Here is an 18,787-nt window from a genome sequence, read left to right as displayed (position 1 = left end):
GAAACCAGAGCACCCAGACGAAGCCCATGTGAACATGGGAAGAACGTGCAAACTCCACAAGAGCTACAAGAGCACCCCAGGAATTTAACCCAGGCTAGAAGTCAGCAATGCAAACCACTGCACCACTATACCATCCTCGAAAATAAAGCTAAAACCTTTTTTTAGTGAATATAAATGCAGCATTTCAATTGTTTCACATCAAATTAATTCAAAAAGCAATGCTTCAGTAATACTTTTATGGATTAGAAAGCTGGTGTTATGTTTATGAATTAAAGATGAGATGTAAATGCAAACCTTGATGTATAAATCCAAACTAAATTTGTATATGTATATGCAGTGGTTAAATTAGACATTAATAGTTGGTTGTCAGGACACAATTTGGCTACCAAGGCTGACTGTGCTTGCCTGCCTGGACTTCAGAGACTGATGAATTCAGGTACTGAACAAAACGCCTGAAGAGATGTGCATAGTAATGCAGGTCACCCTTATAGATTATAAGCTTACTGAAAGATACAACAGCAGTGTCTTATGTGGAGTAGACCCTCTGGAGGCAGCACGAGAACATGGCATAAGCCAGATACCAGAGCTCCCACCATGAAGTACAGTTGACTTTATTCACATACAGAAGTGCACACCATGCTGTCCTGCATAGTTCATACCCTGCATGACACACCCAGCTCCAGTCTCAGTGTCCCACAGATCCTGATCTAGGTGCAAGATTGTCACAGCATATACATACACATACATATACATACATCTAATAGAATGGTCTGCTCTTCAGTGTGTAGTAAAGCCTGTCTATGCAAACAGAGGATTATAGTTTTAACAAAAAAGTAGATTATCTATACAGTATGTAGTTCTGGTTTTCTATTTACTGAAGAAAATGAAGAATATAGTAGTATTAATAAAAAAAACATCTAATATCCCTATACACTCAGTAAGAATTCTGTGTATATTATTTAATCATCTAAATTTACAAATATAGTGATAAAAGGTGGTGTTGCTAGGTAAGACTGCTCTTGTTGATAGGATAACCCATACGTCAACCAAACTGAACTAAATATAAAGTTCTGAAAAGCCTGGATGCAGAAGAAAAGAGAGGAATTTGTATTGTAGGCTGTACAGTTTGGCATACAGTAGGTATGCTATCTTAATTGAGCTGGGCCAATATAAAGTACAGTAAGACAAATTGGTTTCCGAGAAAGAAATTTGGTTCCACATATTCCAAGGAGAAGTTAAAATTTAAGAATATGAAAAATGAAAAAAACAACATCCAGGCTATATTACTTGCTTGCATTCCACTGTTGAAATAAGGGAATTAGATGAAGGACAGGAGGAATAGTAGATTATGTAAATGTTCAGCATTCCATGCTGTCATTCTACTACATTGGGTGGTCTGGTCTGAAGTCACAAACATATATTGTCAAGGTGCAAGAGTCTAATGTTATCACTGTTACGGAAATTAAACAAAATTAAACTGAACTAAATTAAAACGTGGTTAGAAATGACACAGCACAAGAGAAGTGCAATATCAACAATAAGACATTACTATGTCAAAAAATGTCCATACTAGATCAAAACTAGTATGGACCAAAACAAGCAAAATGAATATATTAGTTAATCCGGCTGATACTTTCATGCAAAGCAACATCTCTGTTTGCCTATTTGTAAAACTGAGTTTTTTACTAAAGAAACTGAGTGAATTATCTTACTGAAAGATACAACAGCAGTGTCTTATGTTGAATTTCAATATACAACCTTCACATTATGAATCTAGGAGTGTAAACACGACTCCACAGATAAACATATATTCTGTTTATTTGGGTTGTTCATAATTTACCACGTGCTACATTTGCCTTTATAAACTTTTAGAGGATTTCATAAAACTAATATGTTTATTTTGCAAAAGTATTTCAGTATGCATAGGCCTATAACTTTCATCTAATACTGTATGAGTTTAACAAAATACAGTAAGCATAGGAATAACTGTTTTTTTGTCTTATTGTGTTCATGTTTAATAGAACTTTATTAAACATCCACATTGCATACACTCTTTTTCTGTTAACAAATACTCTTAACAAACACTCTTCCAGAATCTCAGAACTCACTGGAATTTTCATTTCCTCTCCCCTCTGGTGATTTTGCACTGCAGAGGACCTGTCTTCTGTCTTCAAGAGAGCAGATTCAAAATCAACCTTAGAAGCCTTTGCTTCCTGCTTTTTAAAATATTGTCTGACCAGTTGTCTCACAGTAAAATTGGTGAGGTGACTGAGGGTAGCAGCTCAGTCCCCTCAGCTTCCTGGGAAACGTGGCCCAGACAAGAGCCTGCCATTTTGTTTGAACCAGTTGCCCTCTTACATATGCTATAGTTAATTTAAGAAATAATACAAGAATACAGATTTATTAGGCATTGTCAATATGTAGTTAAAATCACTATAATCACTATAAATAAACCGTTCATTTAATTTTCTTGGGAAATTTCTGAAAGAAAATGTGTTGCTGCATCTCTATAGTCCAAAGGATTCTTCTTATTTTCACAGCTTTTCAACTGTGAGCAGAGCATTTGGACAATCAACATATCAACAGTGAGACAGGGGTATTTATAATGGGTTTTTTTCTGGTCTGAAGTGAAAATCCCATTATTCACTGCAGTGAGGGTAAAGAAATAATGTATCACAGACTGTTTGGTTGTTGCTTCTTTAGGAATCTCAGTAGTTTTGGGTTAGGAACTTATCCGGTAAGTATCATATTGATTACGATTTTCTCATCATTTTATTTATTACATGTCTGGAGGTGCTTTCTTCACTTTTACAAAGAAATAATCAAATATTTTCTTTATTTACTTTGTTGCTTCACTCAGTTTCCCAGGCAGTCTGTATATAGTTTGAGAGCAATAGCAAATTCCATGAATGTAAAGTAACTGCAGTAACTACACCTAATATGTGTTGTTTTTTCCCCATTTTGAGGTTAGTGCCACAGGTAAAATAAGACTCCCAAAAGCACCATTCAACTTTAAAAGAGCATCATCTACCTATATTTTATTTCATATTTCACAACAAATACACCATGTAACATACAACTGTTACAGTAGCATTAACTTTAATATAAAATACAGACCCCCAGGTGCATAACAATAGTTTGGAAGGTCACAAAAGTGTAATAGTCCCTGTGTGTAATCAAAGTGGTTTGAATTGATTTAAGATGCAGTAAGCATCTGTTTCTGTAAGTTAACTCTGATACATAATGAATTTAAAACTTCAACTCATATAATGATACAACAAAAAGGCCATTGAGACCACGGATCTTTCATATAAAAATGTAGTAGAGAGACACAAATCAGGGAAAGATTCAAACCTACCTGTTTAAGTACATTGAAGTCCATCATTAAGAAGTGGAATGTGCATCATACCAAGCAGACACTTAGATCAGCCTGCCCTTCCAGACTTAGCAGCTGGGCAAGCACAAAACTGGTTAAGGATACCACAGTGAAACCAATAGTGATTTTGAAAGATCTACTAAGTTCTATGTTATATATTGTTCATATATTAACAATATCTCAGCCCCTAAACAAAGCTGTGTGAATGGTTTATATGCATGAATGCCAAGAAAGAAGACTTTACTGGAAATTTCTCACCTTGAATCTTGCTAATACAGTATGTGACAGAATGTTTTATGGTCAGATGAGGCAAAACTATTTTGGCCTAAATGTAAAATGTTGAGTCTGGCACAAGCCCAAAACATAACATCATCCAGTCAGCATCATCCTAACTCTTAAGCATAGTTGTGGCAAAATGAAGTTATGAGGCTGTTTCTCATCAACATGGACTGGTATACTTGTCAATACTAATAAAGTGGATGGTGCAAAGTATAAGCAAATGCTGGAGAAAAACCTGCTTGAGTCATGTGTTCTTTTTTGTTTCTTCCTCCTTCAAAATCCACAAGACAGCAGTGAACTTCCAGTGTGACCTGAACAAACATTCTGAAGAATGCTCATTGTCTTACCTTAAAGATCAGAGGTACCATTACGTTTAATTAGTTTTCTGAAACCCCACAACATATGCCAAATATTGTGTATGGATTCGATATCATATACTGGTTTATCATATTGTTGGGAATCTGTGAGACATGTTGAGTAGACATCAATGCCAGTCATCCTCAGATAATGTTGACATTCTATGACATCATGTGTTTAAACAAAAAGAGGACACAAAATATCAATCACTTAGATTGGAGTATCTGACCTGAAAGTTCCATGTACTCCATACCACATTGCACCATAAATTTCTTATCAGATATTTACAAATAGGCTAATAAAATAAAAGGTCACTGCAACTGTACACCATATAGAATGCACTTATTGGATATATGAGTTTTGTTTTGTAGAGTGTTTCAGTGTCATGGCCCATTGATCAAGAATTAATTGATGTTTTAAAAGGTGTAGATGATGCACATTGCCAAATTAACAAAGTATTTGTAAATTGGAAGTGCCAGGAGGTAAATGGATAGTGGTGTAGTAGTTTTTGAAAAAGGTCTGGGTTACCTGACAAAAAAAAACTATACTTTTTCAGGGTGGTATTATCTTTGGCTTTTCTTGCCTGCCTTAAGAGCTCTAAAATTATTGCCAAAGGGTATGAGTCAAAGCTTGGCAAGTTGCACACCTCCTGTGAAACGGATATCCACCTCTGTCACAACACTGATTTCTCTCTTTAATCTCGAAAACATTGTTACAGTGAGTCCGACATCCAAAACGATTCTCTTTCTCCCTCCACAATTTTAAACAATAATTTAATTTTAATGTTTCAACAGTACTCTTGTCACAGGCCTAACTTTTCTTAAGATTCTGTAAGGATATCTCCACTTGGATAACTAATTTGGTGAAAAGCCATACTCTGTACTTGGCTCTAAATCTAGTTTCTTGGCAAAACAGTTCAGCCATCTTTATGCTGCCATTCCAGAGTAAGGTGAGCATTGATCATTTTCCAGAGCTACTGGGGCAGTTTCAATACATTGGGCCATGTGACTTTTAAAGCATTTTCAGGGGTAATCATACAAACTGCAGAAGCATAGAGAAGTGGGATATCACTTTCCTACAGGCATATAAGTGTAATCATATGATTCTACACTAGATTTTCTCCTGAATGTCTTGAAAAAGTATCATACTCTGTTTAAATACAGTGTTATTTATTTTTCATTTAAATTCATGCCTGCAGACTTTCTAGTTTATCAGACTGACTAGTTTTACTTTGAGTATTTCCAACTGCAGTGAAGACAAGTTGGTTTACATTATAAAAACACATGCCTTCAGTAATATCTCTATTAAATAACGTAAAATGTTATGAAACTCTGATAATGCCGGAAGCCTGAATGACTCTACATGCAAATGATCACCTCTATTCCACCAGATAGCTGAACTAGTATGTCTTTTATACTCAAAACATCAACACACATTCTAGAGACTCTCTAACATTTCAACATGCTAGTAAAGAAAAGTGAGTTTCCTTTATAAAATGGCAATAAACAGTTGTTTTGGTTGTGTCCATGGGGATTTTCCTCTCAGTTTTAGAATTTTAAGACTTTAACAATGTCATCATGGAATTTACTTTAAATTATGCTATAAAGGTTTTATTTAAAAAAGGGTTGCTTCTTTATTCTAAATACATCTTTACAGGTCCCAGTGTTACAGTCATGGGTTCAGATTAGCTGTAAATAAAGAAGATTGAGAGGATACCATTAGTCTGAGTGCCTTCATTGCCCCCACATTAGTTCAAGTTCAAGTTCAAGTTTAGCATCTTACTTTGTTACCAGTCTCCCACTGCACTGCAGCAATGAAGAACTGGTAACCAACAGTGGCAACAATTTTCCTCTCCATTGTCTTATACAATTCATAATGTATTATACATTTCACAAAATCATATGGATTTTATGAAAGCTTATGAATGGAAAAACAATGTTGGCCTCCTGTATTATTTTGTTACTGATGTGTTAATTTTAATTTTTCTAATAACTCTGCTTGATAAATGACATTTACCATATCATTAATTAAAAATTAACATAATGTGTAGCTTGGGGCAGGTAATACTTTACTTGTTTGGACAGTTACTATTCTAATTTCAAAATGAATAGAAACCCATGTCATGGTTATACAGTAAATTATGTGGTTGGCTATAATTCACCTATTTTAAAACTATTTTTCAAATTTTTCCACTTTTAGCCATGAAGAAAAAAAATTGCAATAAGTCTGCAAATTGGTTTAGCATCTGATGCATCAAAGCACATTTTTCTTTTACCCCTCCAATACTACCCCACCTTCAGAGGACATCTTCAAGCTTTGCATAATTAAGACATTCTTTCTCAGGAAGAGACTTGTGAAGAACTAGTTCTGGGAATGCTATCAATTTATTTTCCTTAATAACATCCTGAATTACACTAGTACCTACCCTATCCATCTCTGGACAATAAATTGGTTTTAAAGTTACTAGAAACTTTGGAGATCTGAATAGTAGTTGATTAAAACACAAAGGTGCATTAAAAGACATGATTGTTACAGATGTTTTAAAATAAATAATAAAGAAATTGGCATATCATTAAAAGCTGCTGGGCATACATGACTATTGTAAGGCTTTCTACGCTAATGCTCATTCCATGAGCTGTATCTTTTTCAATTATTACCCAGTCTATTGTTGAACCTGGATTAAATCTTTCCCTTAGTTGAGATGAGCCAATAGCTAAATAGTCATTATAAAAGTCAGGAGTCCACCTTTGCTCATACTGTAGCTGCTCTAATGAGCATCTTGATTTCTTTCCTCCCCAAAACAAAATTTTAGGTATTTCATAATTTCTCATGAATTACTACCAAAACATAATTTACTTAAATGATTACCGTCATTTTAATTATTGTAGTCCTGCACCATAAGGCATAGGTAGATAATTCCATCTGGCCACATCAAATTTAATTTGATTTAACATTTCTTAAAGATTAATGCTTCAAGTTTCATTAATTTGTCCTGAAGAAGCAGATATGCTATCTCAGATTTTATTCGCAACCAGAGATAGCATTTCTCCTTTTCCAGTTGTACTAGATATACAAACTACCACAATGTGAAAAATTAAGAGGAAGAAATTCGGACTTATCCAAGTTTACTTTATATCAGTATAATTTATGAAAGCTGTTAATAATGTAGACTACCGCTGAAAAGGACTTCTAAAGGTACATCTAAAAGATGTATTATTACATCATCCGAATATAATGAAATTCTGTCGTTTTTTTTAAATATACCTCTATACCCTTAACCTGCACTGATGCTCTAATTTTTAAACCTAAGGCCTCTATGGTTAAATTAAAAAAACAAATGTGAGAGGAGGCAGCCCTGTATAGCTTCTCTATACAAATTAAAAGAACTGTCAGTGCAATTATTAGACATTATCAATACTTGCAGTCTACTATACAAAATTTGAATCCATGATGTGTTGTCATTTTATTGATAAACATGAAAGTCTCTATAGCTGTATTGTGTACAACATACACATAATCTAAAATCTTAAGAGTCCATGGTGCTGAAAGAAACCTATCAAGAGTTTGAAGACGTCAGCAAATAGATTGAAAAAATCTTCAATAATTTGTAAGATATCACAAAGATAGAATTTTAAATTATGTCAGTTGGCTCAGGTAACTAGATCACAGATTATAATCAGTGCTAGACTAAACCCATTTTATTTTCATTTTCTACACAGATTTCCAGGGTTCGGAAAAGAAACACTGCAGAATGCAGTAACTGTATTGTTTCAAAATGTATTGCGTCTTCTGTAAGTCACCCTATGAGCTTCGATTGTTAAGTAAAAGTAAACATTGAAGAGAGAAAAAAAGACTTACAATTTTTTCATGACTCGCTGAAAGTTCAGACTCAGGTATTGTTCACTCCTGCAAGGAATTTGAGGTGTCTGATAAAGCTTTCCCATCCTGTTTTACACCACTTTACCATCTTATTGTATTTCTATACAAGCTATATAGACATGTTGCCAAAGGAATTAAAATTCTGTAGCAATATTTGAATTAAAAAAATAAGAAATTGAGTAAATGACATATTTATCAGTATAGGAACAACTAATACAGTAGGTTTATTCCATGCTGAAAAGAGAAGAGAGAAAACACAATGTTTTGGCTCTGAAGCCGTCTTCAGGTGTGAGGCCATTATCTGTCATGTTATGTCATCTTGCAGTTCTTTTAAAAAACTGCATACCTTGAAAGGTGCAGATAAACTATTTGAGCAATACATCCAATCTGATGTAGTTGTGAAAGCTTTGGGTGGTATCATCTTCTTTTTGCTGCCTTTTTAAAAAATACTCAGTAATCTGGCTAAAATGACTACCATTTTTTGTTTACATTTTTGTACACATGAAAGGCATTTAGCCAAAATACTGATGTTGTAAAACTGAGACCAAAACTGTTCATAAGTCATCAAAGAGTCCTGGACTTCTGTTGAAATGTTTGACTGTTTTTCGTACAGCTTCAGGGTGATGTGTTCTATTGAAATTGGCCCCGAGCCAACATATACAACCTCATCATATCACAATAGGTTTGCCTTCAGGGCAATACATGCAAACCTGTGATGTTACCACCTCTCTCTCTTTTTTTCAAACAGACACAGAGACACTTACACAGCTGATACATAAGGCAAAAGAGTCACCCTTCTCTGCTGGTAATTTGAATTGTCCTACAATTAGTACAATGAACATTAAATAATATGGTAATCTATGGAAGTGTTATATGATGTGTGGTGGCATGTAAAGTTGCAGACTTTTCTCTTCTATATTGCAAGCTTGCATTCAACATGATTCGTTTTCAGTAGTATTTTGTTGATTTTTTTTCTGTTTTCCCACCTGAGGTCACATTTCATCTCCCATGGAGCAACATTGCTAACTCCCCCCGACCCCCCCAAAAGAAATATTTCCCAAACATGAGACATCTAGTTACAAACTTGTTAACTGAATGCAACAATTGCTAATACTTTATGTTGGACCTATTGTCCTAAGGAAATACCTTAGAAATTTAATTAATGGTTTTAAAATCCATATGTTTTATAAATGCTAGTGTCCGTAGCACAAAATGCATAATAGATCATCATAGGCAGTAAGTTATTTAAACAAAGGTTCTTGATTTAACATAAGCATCCCAATGTTCTGTTCCAATGTTATAATCTAAATACAGAGCACCATTTTTACATTATCCCTGGCTAAGTGATCTATGCCATTAGCATAATTAAAAGACATAAGATGTAATAGTAACATTTTTGTCCCTGAGCAAACATTAACTGACATTTTATTGGCTAGAGGGAAATTATTTCAATATATTATAGTGTAGAACAGAAAAGTATACAGGTAATGAAGTCTGAGTTTAAGAGGGAAGGATAGTAATTATGCAGTTTTATTTATGAACATTTTCATGAACACATCAATAGTGTTATTTAGGTTAAATATTGTGTGGGGCAACATGATAGAAATCCATTGGATGTGTAACTACTTAAACACTCAGTCTACTTGTCAGTTTATTTTTATTTGTAGAGCAATATTTTCATATTTACTCCAGATAATGCATAATAATTCTAAACCTTATCTATCTGTATCTATCAGTAGTCATGATCATGATTGTTATTGTTTTAGTTGTCATAACAGTGGGGATTTCTCATTTACCTTAAAATAAGTAGCTGAAAGTTCTCACCAGAGGAAGGTGTGAGTTGGGTGATGTTATAATACATTGCATTGTGTATGAAGATGGTTCAAATATTTGGACTAACACAAGAGAAAACACTCTTCCACTTTACAATATTGTAAATTGATTATTAGTTGATTATTAATCATTATGTATTGATATCATGCTCATAAATGAGTTAAGTTTCCCAAGAGAGGATACCGACACACAGTTTTAGATATCTATACAGTGCGTTATATATACTGATAACATCAGTTATCAGTTTATAGTACTGTGAAAAAGGTCTTGGTTCAGTTTGATAACAAAAAAGGATGATGATGTCACCAGTTTGCATATATTGGGCTGAAGCCAAAAACAGATTGTGACATCACATGTTTGTGTATATTACCCTGGGCCAGACGCCAACTCACCATACAGCATGGAACAGCCTCCAGAAGTCTTGGCACCTGAGAGTCAACAGAGTACATTAAATATTCAGACAAAAGACAAAGTCTCAGCACATTTTATAACTTTTTTTAATAAACAATACGTTTGTAGTTACAGTATGTAAGTTTTCTCAATTAGTGTGTCCTTGGACTACATTTCAGAACAAAAGCTTTGTCTGGTTTGCTTCAGTGGTAGCTAATGGATCATATTTGTAGACTTACTACTGTTTACAAATGGATCACTCAATTAATTTGAAATGGTTTGAGAAGAAAATATTTTTTACAGTATTGTATTGAATTATGCAGTCATAGGACTTAGGTATTCATTCTTATGAGGCTAGTTGGAGAGTTTGACTGGCAGTGATGTGGAACATTTAAAAATAGCATTGCAAAATGTGGAGTATTGAGTCAGAATTTGTATCTGATGTGTACTTTATTGTGTTTTCAGTTTTTTAAGGGTCACCTGCCCTCTTGAATCAGCAGTGGTATAACAAATTAACATCCTTGCTTCATATTATTGTACATTGTAAAGCAAAAGGGAAACCTATTTTATATTTTCTAACAAGGAAACTGACCTTTTGACAATAATAAACACTAAATGGTTAAATTCAAAGTGAATGTCATTATTACAAAGACTCCAACTGCAGAAGCAAGGGCCCTTCTGCATTAAATGCTACATAATTTTTTGTTTATTGTTTATTGTCTTTTTCTGAATCTGATCAATTTGTTTCCAAAGAGAAACATTTGTTTAATTTTAGAATCAATGTTGTAGTTATGATATGTATTTAGATTTCATTTAAAAATGCTGCTAGACAAAATATTTTGCTCATAGGTGTGAATACAAAAATATTAAGGTTAATTAAATATTAATTAAAACAGGCCTCATTCATATTATTAGTGTACTTTTTATCATGTAAAATATATAATATATATTTTAGCCATATATGTCAGTAGATATATAAGTTCTGTTCTCCAGTCTGTGACGGTGAGAGTGAAACATGCTCACTATGAATGTACAAACGTACTGTGAATTCAGCAGTTATTTGTGTAGAACCTCTTAATATGGCACACTACATTATAAATATCATACTGAGGTTTTCCTGGCGTATTAATCTTTTGAGACCTTAAGCAAAGAATAAGAGAATTAGATACCTCAGCCGATTTTTTTTTTTACTCTTCCTCAATGTTTAGCTGATTGTATACTGGAAGATCTGTAGCGATTATTGTATTATTATATTTTAATAGTGAATTGTAATAGTTTATTGTAATACTGTTAACTAGGCATTTATTGCATATCATGATCGTGGTCTATGCATTAAATACAGTACATGCTGCACTACTACATACAGTATACTGGTATTTTCTTTTTAAACCTTATCATTTTCACTCTTTATTCATTCCTTGGACTAAACTAGATTCTGTGAGTTCGTGTATTATTCAGCTGTTAATCGTGACCGAATAGTGGAAAATAGTAATTAATAGTAGGCCTTATCATGACTAGCGTACTTTCCTTCGTTGGTCGAATACTGCCCACGGGCTCACAAAAAAACAGTAAAAAATCTCTCCGGCCACGGAGAGAAGTATAGTGGTGGTGAATTAGGCTGTCGTAACCTGACATCTCTAAATATAATTTCATTAAGTTATATGCTAGAATAAATTTATCCCTTGCTGGCGGAAACATATGGCTCGAGGATTTAAGTGTCAAAAAATGTAGCATTTGAAATGGTAATTTTCTATCATTAAATCTGAAATGTGATCTAGAACAACAACTGGAACATGTCTGCTAGCGAGGGAAAATAATTTTACTGATTAAGTACCATTATGTATGTCAAGCGGACTCTATTAACTTGTATAAAGAAATTGTCCTTGACGTGCAAAATCTTACCAAAAATATACAGGCATTCATAGGATAGTAAAGATGTACTTATAAACTGGGAAATTGCTTTACTATGTTAAAGTTGTAAATCCTATGAAAATAAAAAGCAACATTCATCTCTAGTATTGGGTAACAGAAATATTCGTGACGAATAAATTGTAGCTTTAAACATAAGCGCTTAAATCATACCTTTGCAAATAGGATCTCTTAACTGATTCTTCTTGTTTGGGACTATGCAGAGATTTTAAAAATATTAATAAAAATATAAATGGCTATTAATATTTGTTTTGTGTAATACCGTTAAATTGTAATAAAAAACATATAATGTTTATTCGAACCCTTTGTAGGTTGATGTCCAGCTCAACACGCGAAACCCATGTTTTAGTTTGCTTGTTTTCACACATAGGACAAACCGTACATTAGATGTCAATACTGTATATTTCACAGTTTGGAAGGTCAGTTTAAAAATGTGACATTCCTTGTAGTTACACATTTTAACGGTGGGGGGACTGATGTTACAGGAAAGTGCAATACAGAAACTCCAGTACGGGAACTCCAAACCAAACTTGAACGAGATACAGAAAAGGGAAATGTTACATGTATTTTTTATAAACATATAACGTATTTTCCTTTGTATACAATATACCTTATTAGGCTTAATCTATTTAATTTCTCCTCCCCTTCCATAATAACACCCCCCACATAAAAAGCACACATATCCAACACACCCATACGTATACGCGCTCGCAGACTCTGTTGGTGCAGCACTCCTCTACCACCATATAGAAGAACACCATATGGAATAGCGACATGTATTATAGAACTCAGAAAAACACCGTTGCTTAAGCAGAATGAACAGACTGTTGCTGATCGTACGTAAAATGAAACAAAAAGGTCTACAGAAAGGACTTGTGCGCAGCACTTACGGGTATTGTGTTAAATACTTCGTGGAGGTCTGATATTTAACTTGCCTTTCTCAGTTATGGGTATCTCAGTTCAATAGGTATCCTCATCCTCATCGATTTTGTTCACAATAACGAGCATTAATATGCTTTCATCTGTTTTGATTAATTTTAAAGTGCAAATACGTTGAAATATTCTTGAATCCCAAACTACATACTGCATATGACTTGTTTTTTTTTATTATTCCCTCTCTAACTCGGTTACTGAGTTTAATCCAGAAAACAAACGATGAAAAAGAAAATACATTGACTCGCTGTATATACAGTGACTTCATGTTTATACCGTATGTGACTTCAGCTGCAATATGTGTAGCTTTCTGGGTCTTACTCCAAAGTGTCCATCCTGAACACAAATAATGAAACTCGACGAATTCTTATGTTTGAAAAACTAATCATTTATACGTTGTTATTAGTATGGTATTATACTTAGTAGAAAATACATACTAAATCAAAAACTTAACTATGTGGGCATGATTTGTTGTACAGATGAGATCACAACTATATGAAAATCCTGTCAAAAAATCCTACATTTCTGATTATATTACTATACAGTAAGTGTTTTTTTTTTCAGAATTTCTTATGCTATACGTTTTAAGTTGCTAGAAATGAAACATTGTCACCAAGAGCAACCACATGAAGACAAAAGGCTTCAGCTGTTTTAGAACATGTTAAAAAATCTTACTTTTTCTTAATTCATATTTGAAATCCGTATTATGAGCTGTACCATTTTGTATTGCAAAAAGCGTTTTTGCATTACTGCAATTTAAAAGAAAACTGTAAAAATGGGAAAAAATTGCTATCATCCCGGGAATAATAATAAGAAGAAATAAATATTATTATTGTTGTTATTTTTATTGTTATTATTATTTCTTTTTGGAAATCATTTAAATGGATATTGCGGTTTAGATGTTCTTCTACTAACATTTAAAATGTAGGGGTTCGTGTTTGTCTCTATATAAGCGTCCTGATTTAATGAAATGCGCATCGGAATCCCATATGATATCTCTTAATAACTGTTAAAAAAGATGTGACTGGAAAATATATTATAGTTCAGCAAATGCTTTTCTACCAGGGGCTGACTCAGTACCATATATGTAAAATGACGCGAACATCTAGTTTTTACATCTTATATAATTGTGAGAGTGTCTGTTAAATCGGTATAGCAAGTTTTGATCTTTGAAATACGTTTCCGACTAAAAGCATCGGTTTTGATTTTTTTAGATAATTTACACGTAAATTTTAATAGTCCATTTCTTTAAGTATTTATGTAAATACTGTATTTACAAAATTACTTTAAATAATTGTGCTAGCTGTTATAAGTATATAAGAAATTATTTATGCTCTTGCTAGGAAGAAGTAGTCTACGTTTTAAGGTAATGTATATACAGTAGACTATTTATTTGCAGGCCTGTTGCTATACCTTCTATACCCTTGTATTTTTCTTTTCCAAAACGTTCCGAAAAGGGTGGTATATTACTTTTGGAGATTATTCTGATTATATAAAGTGTTTCACGTGTAACTTCCCTTTGGACCGTAATACCGGCTGTAATAATACCGTGAAGAAACTCCTTGAAATCTAACAAAGCTCGATCTGAGCCTGTTTGCACCGCAAGTGCAAAGACTAAATTATGTGATCAGACAGAAAGGGACACGTGGCGAGAAGAAAACCCAGCATGTGCATGCGTTTGCTGTCATCTTTATTTTTCTGTCAAAATAGTCCTAATCGTTAGGTCCTTAGTTACTGAATACGAAGGCCATCGTATCATTTCTTGCTGCACTTCTGCTAAACACTTTATATTTTCCTACTACAGTTCTTGCAGTTTGCATTCAAATATTTCAATACATCACCAATTTGATGCGCTTTTCTATTTAATGAATATTTAAAAACATCACATGATCATCACGGTGAGAACTTGAGTGTGAATTTACAAATTTAGCTCAGTAACATGCTTATAGTATACACAACTGCTCACTGGCCTGGTGTATAGTCAGGTGAGAGGTTTTCATTGGAGTAAATAAAAAATATTCATAAATTAAAGATTTTGGAAAGAAAACAACTAAATTGTCTGTTATGATCATTTATGCAGTCTTGGATGGTCTATAGATGACAAGATACAAAGTTGTCTTAGTAAAAAGTATTGATTTTGAAAATGCGATATTGACTTTCTAATGATTTTTTTAGATACGTATAAAATGGTGTCATCGCTTGTTTCCTTGTGAGGGAATTTTCTTTTTCGTGGAATCATCTTTTCTGTATCAGTTATTATATACATTTTAATGCATTGTACATGGTGTGACATGTTGAGATGCTTTTGAAAATGTAGTATTTTGAATAGCACTTACAGCATATAATAACACAACTTTGTGTGCATCTTTGTGAACCACAATCCCTTCTATATACAGTATATGTTGTTCGTTCTTTTAATTTATCTACTGTATCTCTTATAAATATTCAAATGCCTTGATAATGAATTGTACTGTATGTATTTTTATGTCATGAATGGGATGTCAAATTAAAAAAGCATTGATCATTATTTAGTCTGTAAATAATGACACTGTATTTTATTTATTGTTGATAGCTGTAAAGTAAAAGCACCATCTAGTAATGTTCTTGAGTAACAATCACATCGGACAGCACAGAAGTTAGAAGTAGCAGTAGGTTTGTTTTGAGTCTTTTATCTTCATTGTGCGCTCCGGAGGCCCGAAATATATTTGGCTGTCACTTGTGTACCGTTCTTAGGAAAGAATGAAAATTAATTTTTGCCTCCTGATATTTTGCTTCGGATAAAGTATGAAACAATACTAATTATTTACCTCATAATATAGTAAAATATACCTGTTGTTGTAATCGACTGGCGTCCAGTCTTTGGTAATTGTTCTGCCTCGAGCCCTTTTATTCCGGGAACAGACTTAAGGTTACAACGACCCTTACCGACAATAACCGACCTTCACATAATGAAAGGAAGTATACTTATTGCCTGTATCTACAGTATATGAGAACGCATTCCAATGTTAAGATGTCGCACAAAACGCTAAGTATGGTTTGATTTGATGTTTAGCAAATTCCTTCTTAGTATTTCAACTATGAGTGGATTTGCCAGACGTAAAGAATGACCACAATGAGCCTCATTCAACAAGTTATCTGCATGGTTGCTCGTTTTTGCTGTTTTGATTTTAGGTTTGCCGTATGTAAAGCTTCATATTTTTCAATGGCTGTGTAGAGACTGTAGTCTTTGTTTTATCTGATTACAACTGTTCGAAATGGCAAAAAACATGCTTCAAATAATAATCGTAAACCCCTTTGAAAAAAAGAAATACATCCATAATGTAAAGTTGGGCCTACTTCAAATATGAGACAACTAACTGTATAATCAAAGCGTCTTTAATTATATTATTTGCTGTTCAGTTAGCAATTCTGAATGATAAGAAGTGCCTGTCTGTCGAAAGACCCTAAAAGAGAAGCTGTTCTTGATTTTATATTTTTAATAACGCATTGCCAATAACACTGAAAGTCACAAGACGCATTTGTGGTTCTAATTGCAGTTTCATGTTCATTTGAATTGTAAATACGATTTTTAAAGACTATTTACAATGATTCCAATGCTTTATGTGACTTTGTACACGTAGGTAAAAGACATCAGAGTGTAAGATAACGAAGTATCTTAAAGCCAAAGACCGTGAAAAACTATCAAGTCACATAACTGTGTCACATTGTTACTATTGTGCTCCCCTAAATTTAAAGGTACCTGAATTTCAGGGAGTTTTCACATATTTCATGTGCATGTTGATGGAATGCCTTCACATAGGTTGGAATAAAGCTGAAATGTAGTTCAGCTTGATCATAAACAGCAGAAAGTCGATATTGTAGTTTAAAATAACGTGTTTATGGTATTTACAGATTGATGCTCTGAGTGACGAGCATTGCCTAAATATAACAAAATTGAGTTTTGAGGGTTAATAAAAGTGATGAGGGTTTCAGTTGCCATTTAATGAACACAAATTCTTGCAACAGATCATCTAATCGTTTTGCTAAATCGGATATCTCCATACGCAGGCATGATGTGACTTGGATGCTATGACAAGACATGTGGGATGGAATCTGCAGTCCTTTTCCCGCAGACATACTCATTTTACTGTTCATCGCCCTACCGGAAACCAACACGGATTGACTCAAGGTGTTGATTGCCACCATGTAAAACCGATCCGTCTGATGATGATGTGTGACATACAGCGAAGATAAATCCGTTTCCTTGCCATAGATGATAACACAACTGGTACTCCTACCACATCCTTTAGTTGAGGTTGAACATTTCCGATATAAGGTCGTTCTCTTGACTTGTTTACATTTCTTAATTGATATTCGAAATGTTGAACTGTTCTTTTTTAACTTACATAATTAAATACTCAAACGTACTATCACGTTATATGATACAATCCCATCAATAATAATAAAAATAATAAAAACGATAATGGCTTCGTGTTTTATATTATCTGAAGCTAGAAAACAGTTTTCTTTCTCTTCAGCCCAATAAAGCAATTACTCCATCATCGGAAAGACACCTCTGGGACCAGTCCCTGACGAGTGACTATGGAAACGTCAAAGGAATTCTCTTTAACAAACAGAATTTATAAGTAACATTAAAATGTAATTAATTGCTTGGAGTAAGTGTATATTAATAATTTAACGAATTTATAAATGTTAATGTATGCTATTGGAATATTGGATCTTAGAATATTTAATCGATAACATTTTCCTGTGCACTTACATTTTGTATTGTACAACATATGCTCACTCAATTCGTGCGTATAGTGTAGTTCTGAATCTTTAAAGATAATTTCAAGGTCATCATGCTGTATTATATCGTTCTTCAAAAGTTTACAAACTTTGTATCAGTGTAATAAATAACCTAATGCCATTAACATTGCTATTAAGCTATTGTCACTATACGAAAGTGTCTAGAACATCGTTATACAGTACCTTTCGCTGACTGTAGTCCATGGATTGTTACATATTTTATTTTCAATAACATCTACACGTTGAAATGGAGATATACAAACCCATACACAGTAGAGACACAGTCCTGAAAATGCGTTCCTTTAAAAATATTTTAAATATTGAAACATATGTGGTTGCTCTGAATCTTTAAATTATTACATCATCCAGAAGATAAAATGAAAACAGAAGAATCCCAGAGTGCGGGCATTATCTTGTATATTGATTATTAAATTACATTGAAGACCTACTTATCTTTTTGGCCACTAATAATGTAATTGGTTAAACAACCACTAACCACTCCATGAATAAATGAAAGATTAAATGCTCCAACGCACAACGAATATAGTTTATAATCGTGATAGTTTTTATTTGAAGAATCGTTACTAAAAACGTGGAAAATCTGACCAGCAAGCTGACAGCCAAGACTACATTTAAATAACTATTTAATATTTTTATTTAAAATCATATTTAATTATTTTGTGACATAATAATAATAATAATATTCTCTTACATTTGTGCTTCTCTTTTATAGATCGTGACGGGAGCAAATTAAAATTGACAAACTGAAATGATTCTTTTCCCTGGCTTGACACATTCCATGAAAGCACAACTACAGTAGCGCATTATAAAAAAACAATAATAATAATAATAATAATAATAATAATAATAATAATGTGTGGTTTGACATCTTATGACAAACAATGACCCAGGCTTATATGTCCAGATTAGCTCTTTGTTAAAACTGCGTCTTGAATATTTATCTGTTTTATCTTGAAAAGTACGAAATTTTGAGAAAATGGTATTCTGAAAACCGATCAATGC

The sequence above is a fragment of the Atractosteus spatula genome, chromosome 1, assembly GCF_055471065.1.
Source record: "Atractosteus spatula isolate fAtrSpa1 chromosome 1, fAtrSpa1.hap1, whole genome shotgun sequence".
Classification (NCBI taxonomy): Eukaryota; Metazoa; Chordata; class Actinopteri; order Semionotiformes; family Lepisosteidae; genus Atractosteus; species Atractosteus spatula.
This window is presented reverse-complemented; position numbering follows the sequence as displayed.